Consider the following 6,338-nt stretch of genomic DNA (forward strand, 5'->3'; position numbering starts at 1 on the left):
ACATCTTGCCACAGTGCTGTAGGATGCACATCACAGCTGTGATAGTCTAAGAGGTTGAATAAGATCTTTAAACATCAACTATGTACAACATGCTAACATTTGTAAGGCTTTCTCACATATGTTATTGAATTAATCTTGTAATATCCTGTGAGTTAAGAATAATTATTTCCATTTTACAGGTGAAATAACTGGAGTACAGTAGTTCAGGGGTGGTAGGCAGAATAATGGCCTTCCAAAGACCTAATCCCTGGAACCTATAAATTTTATGAGAAAGGATCTTTGAAGATATGATTAAGGACTTTGAGATGGAGAGATCATCTAAAATGTAATCATGAATCTGTAAAAGAAGAAAGTACAGGTGCTTACACACACATGCTTACACACACACACTCATACATACACGGAAGCAATGTAATTATGGAAGCAGAGATTAGAGTGATGCAGACACAAACCAAGAATCTCTAGCAGCTACCTGAAACTGGAAGAGGCAAATCAAAGCATTTTAGCATTTTGAGGTCTCCCCTGAGCTTCCATGACTCCTCTTACCCCCAAGCTTTATGCCTTACAGCAGCCAGCCCGTTAGACAAAGAACGTCTCCAGCTGTCCCACTGCACGTGGTCAGCCATCGAGGAGTCGGACTCGACTGGGTTCTTCTCTTGGGAATCTGTCACAGAAAGTGATGCTGCTGTGTAAGCTTGTCTTATGTTTCTCCAAAGGACTTAGAAATTTTGATATTGGGTCTGTTATTTAATCATGCACGATATTGTGAGGGTTTCTTGGGTCACCCTCTGGATATTTTTCTTCCTCCTCATTCTTCTCTGACAAATGGTTCATTAGTGAATCAATCTCAGTCATGGAGCAATACACACATTTAGCCTTACTTTCATCCATTCCACCAGTGACAAGAGTCCCATCTATTTAACCTTGTCCCAGGGCTAGCGACAATTTAAGAGCTGGAAAGGGCAAAGTACCAATTACAGTACATAAGGCTTGGTCTGCTGGGTGAGGAAGAAATAGCAAGTTTGACCTTTTAAACTTATGCTAACATGTAGGTCACCAGGGTCCACTTTGTCAAAGACCTTTTCCAAACCACCTCAAAGAATTAACAGTATCTCCTACCATAAGCCAATTCAGTTACTTTTCAAGCTACAGAGCCAGATTCAAGGCATTTACATATTTGTTTGTAAAATGTTGAAATATTTCACTTAATAGGGACATCTGAGGGGCTCCAAAATGTAAGTGGCATCATATTCTGAGAGGAAAATATTGCCCTCTTTGGTTAATATGATATGGTGTTTACATTCTATTTTATTTACCACCATCCCACAAATATGTTGGTCAGTTTTCTATCATATGTTATATATGTTCAGCCCCAGATCATGCACCAAGGAGAACAAACTTTGAGTGATGTCTTCCTAGAAGCAATCAGTTCTCCTTCCAATGCCCACACAATGAGGATTTGTGCTACCATCGGTGTGACTTCATTTGATATTCCTGGAGTGTTGAATCATTCCAGCTCACAGGCAAGGCCATTAAAATGACCCATCTTGGCCTTTGGATGGCACAGCTTTCAACACAGGGGGATCATTAAAGCTGAGCCAATCTGCTCAGCATCACTGAGCAGAAACCACAAACGGTACACAGCAAAATCTGTCTCCAAGTTACTCTTTTGCTGCTTTCACTGTGAGAAAGTTCATGCTCCTTCTCTTTAAAGCCCTCCCAGGTATCTTTTAATCTCCATCTCTGATTCTTAGGGTGAATCCCCTTTGGGATCATTATCCTTTTTTAATATTTTGTAAGTTGCCTATCCTACGTGAGATCATAGAGTTCCTTGGCATGTGTATATTTGGCAGAAATAATCTAAATCTATTTAACCAATGCCAGTGATTTTGCAGCTTTGGAAATACCTCAAAGGAAGTGAGTACTTGACCTGAACTCTTGGGTCTTGGCTCTTTAAAGTAAATGTAAACAAAGCAGAAACTCTTCCATCAGAGAAACACTTGCAAAAGGGAGACCAAGTCAAAACATGAGCAGCAGATGGGGCTTGAGAGCCAAGAATGAAAAATCCAGGATGCATCCAAACTCTGTAAATCATTATTGACTGAGCTCCATGCCATCTTAATGACTTTTACTACCTCTTGGTTCCAATTCGAAATGCATATTAAAGCAAGCAACGCTGCAAAGACCAGAGGGGCTAGAATAGTAAACTACCCGTAGCTTAGTAATCGTTATGCATTAATTATTCAGGAGCTGGAGCTACTCTTTGCAAACATTAAACCAGTGACAGCAGAGAAATATGCTTTCCGTTTGGAGGATGGGAAGGAGTCGTACTATTTGGGGTTGGTGTCGGCACGATATTTAGCAGAGCATGACAGGTTTAGTAGATAAATAACGTGATATAGTATCATGCAAACTGTTAGCAATGTATTGGAAGGCTCAAGTATTCCCTGTAGGGCATTTACATTGGATTTGCTATGATTGCAATATCTGCACAGTGATGCATTACGTGTTTTATTCTCTTTATTATATGTTTTCATTACTTTGTGTGTTCGAATGCAATAAAGAAAGCTGAAGCAATAAAAGCTGATTGATAATAATAATTCTGCAAAGATGCAACTTCCTTTCTAAAGCAGTTCCAGAGTCAGAAGAACCAATGGCATCCAGTCATCTGTTCCTTTGTTAAGATTTTATCCTCTTTTCTGATAAAGTAATGGTAATTGGTTTGGAAACAGCTTTTGGTGACAGCTGGCATTGTATGGTAAAGGAGGAGGAAGGTAGGGGAGCATGTATTCCATTTAGAATGCTGAATTCCTGCTTGTGGTTTAGTTCTCTGCTTCTTTTATATTAAATATCAGATGTCCTCTTGTAGGGGAAAAATAATTTTTCAGCGTTAGTACTCTTTGGGTTCTCACACTGACAGCTTGTACTACAGTCTAAATTTTGTTCAAATCTCTTTCCAATGATTCTCTTCGGTGGCTCTCAAAATGGGATCATTGGAAGCAGAAACTTAACGCCCATGCATATGTTGGGTAGTGGGAGAGGAGAGATCAAATCTGCGTTGTTTGTTTTCTTTAAAGTATCATTGTTTTACATCCTTGTTAACTCCTTTTTATAAAGATTTATTTATTTATTTATAAATAAATAAGAGCGGGAGGGTGAGAGAATTCACTAGAGCCAGAGCGGGGAACAGAACAGGCAGACTGACAAAGTTTACTGCTGAGGGGAGCAGTGGGCATGCCAGGAGAGGTCTGCATGCCATGTGGGACCCCCACCGGTAGCGAGTATAGGTTTCTCCCTAGGGATGTGGTCACAGTATCCCTCCCACCAACAAAGCACATATACTCCTCCACCATAGTCCATTAGGTTCTCCCCCCATTCTCCCCCTCCCCCACCTCCTCCCCTGCTTCCTGAATGTCTCAGATCTATGATAAGCTTTCAAGAATTTGTCTTTTGACCCTCTATTTGGTTTCTCTGTATTCCACACACAAGTGAAATCATCTGGTATTTATCTTTCTCTTTCTGGCTTATTTCTCTTAGCTTAATCCCTTTCAATTCTGTCTGTTGCTGCAAATGGCATGAGTTTCTCTTTTTAATTGCTGAGTAGTATTCCATTAGTTTAAAAATGAACTTCAGAGATTGAGACATGGCTGAGCATGTGTGATGAACAGGTGAAAGGGTCTATAAAGAGTATATTTTTCATAGCAGTTTTGTTTGGGGTATATGGTGTATTCATGGGCTTCCTGGGAAGTGATTGGGCTGTACATAGAGATAGTGTTTGGGATGTTGGAAGGGGAGCTGCATGCATAAATTAAATGAAATAAATTTTGGAGCCCCAGGGAAGTAAAAGTGTTGCCTAGGTGGAAAAAATACAACACAGATTAAGGCAAATGGCATCCTTCTGCTTCTATGACAAGCACAGAATGACTCTATCCCAGTCAGGATGCCTGGAGATGCAGTACCACTCCCAGGTCCTAATGGTTTGCAGCCATGGGAGCACGGAGAGAAACACCCAGTCTTGGCCATACAGCTCAGCATCTGCAGGAAGGCCACCCCCTTAGAGACACAGAGGCATAGCCTAAGTGACTCCAAAAGCAATGCATGTCAACTAGCACATGGCACAGAGAAGCAGGGCTGAGAGCATCCATAAGTCACCTCCAAGATCTCCCAGAAATACAGTGAACTTTGCAGAGAATTGAGGTCTTGTATTATATGTAGGTGTGGGTATGAGTCAGTGAAATTTAGGTTATAAACATTAAGTGGCTTTATTTGTACCCGCAAACTGATGAGGCTTTGGGGAAACTTAGGTTATACATGAAATAAAGGGGAAATTACATTTGTGATTGCAAAGGGCAGGCAGTCATGGTGTACGATTTTCTAAAAGGCCCAAGCAATACAAACAACCTGCAGTTCAACACACGAATGGAACAGAGCAGTGGTAAACTCAGGGAGTCCTTACAGGCAAGGGAATCATTGAAGAAGATGGCAGAAAGGATGCAGATACCCAGGGATCACATTCAACTTAGGGCAATACTTGTAAAACTTTGGCCATGTTAGAATCAATAAGGACACTTGTTAAAGTATAGGTTCCAGGGCCCCATTCCCCAGAAGTTCTGATTCAATCTATTCAGGTATTTTTACAAGTCTCCCTCCCAATGTAGCTGATAGAAGTGTCTTTAAATCGTTCTGGGATAAATACCACTGTAGAGTTATCTTTGAGTCCATCTGGGTGTACATTGTGAAACTAGACCCAGATCATCATCAAGGGAATCACTAAAATTGTATCTAGGAGAGAGAACTCTGTGTAAGGCAGAGGCTAATGTGAGGTGGACAGAATGGGACACGTGATCAGACAGAGTTAGACCACAGAAAGCCAAAAGAAACAGCAAGAACAGTGTATGACAGAGCCATGGACCAGCAGGACTAACAGGTCACCACATTTACACCACACTCAATGTCAGACAAGGGGGAGGAGGCCCAGTGGACTATGTGGAGTATTATGGATGCTTTGGTGGCAAATGTGGTGTGGTAACAGCTATCTGAAGAGGTGTGAAACTATACCTCAGAATCATATAGTGTGTAAACCAATGTTGCCGCAATAAAATATAATGCATCTTAAAAAGTAAAGAAATCTTTGTAAAGTGATTTATTGAACAATAAAACAGAATACCTTAATCAAGAGAATTCTATTTGTTAATCTCTTTGTGAATCACTGAAATGGACTAGGGTTTAGGTCTTCACATTATCATATTTGTTCAATATTCCTTGTATCTGCCTACTTCTACTTAGTAAAAAAATTAGAAAAGCACCATTTACTTCTGTTCCAAATTATGGTTATATGAAACTTAGACTTCATCATGGGTGAAATACCACGACTAATAAAAAAATGACTGTTTAAATGCCACTTATATTGTAGCTACATCATCACTTTTTTTTTTTTTAAAGATTTATTTATTTTTATACAAGAGCTGGGGTAAAGGTGAGAGGTGCAGGAAGGTGAGAGGATTCACCAGAAACAGAACAGGGAACAGAACAGGCAGATGGACCAAAAAACACTGCTGAGGGGAGCCATGGGCGAGACAGAAGTCTGCTGCACCATTTGGGTTTTTCCCTGGCTGGCTGGGATCGAACTGGCACTGCAGAGGCTGCAGACAGCTTCACAGTGTGGCACTCAACTGCCTGTGCTACCAGGGAAGCCCTGCAAGTCCATTCTTTAGAGAAGTATTACACGTCAGAGATAGAAGAGCGAACTAGTAAATGTAGGAGTGATGGGAGGAGTAGGCGACACCAAAGATTACCTTGTGGAAAAATACTACAGAGAAGCAAGGATTGGTAGAATATGTGAATGAGCTTCAACTATACAAATCAATAACAGTGCAAGGTGCATCCAAGTAGAATACGGACACCCCCAGGATTGGGAGGCATTGAAGTGGCTGTGAAAACTGTTGTGCCTCGTTGCTGGCAGTAAACCTTCAGAGCATTGAACTATTCTACTTCGGGTGTTAATCATGGATTCTGGGGTAGATTTTTTCTATTTTATTTTTCCAGTCTGTTTAACTTGGGCACATTAATCACTTTTGAAAATTTGGAAAGAATTACATTCATATTTTCTCCAAAGCTATTTTTAAAGTTCTACCTGTTCCTCATTTTAGCTTCAAGGTATATAGAATAAAAACACACTATCAGCATTTGGAAAAATAAAGACATTTCAAGTTTTACTTGCAGACATGGCTATTTTGTAACCTTTTATTGTAGAATAGTCAAAGAACATTTGCTATGGTTGGCAATTCTATAGACTGGACAGATTCTATTCGAAGCTGTTAAACTAGGGAGAAACAAAG

The sequence above is a fragment of the Talpa occidentalis genome, unplaced genomic scaffold (assembly GCF_014898055.3).
Source record: "Talpa occidentalis isolate TD23 unplaced genomic scaffold, MPIMG_talOcc4v2.1 talOcc4.5, whole genome shotgun sequence".
Taxonomy (NCBI): domain Eukaryota; kingdom Metazoa; phylum Chordata; class Mammalia; order Eulipotyphla; family Talpidae; genus Talpa; species Talpa occidentalis.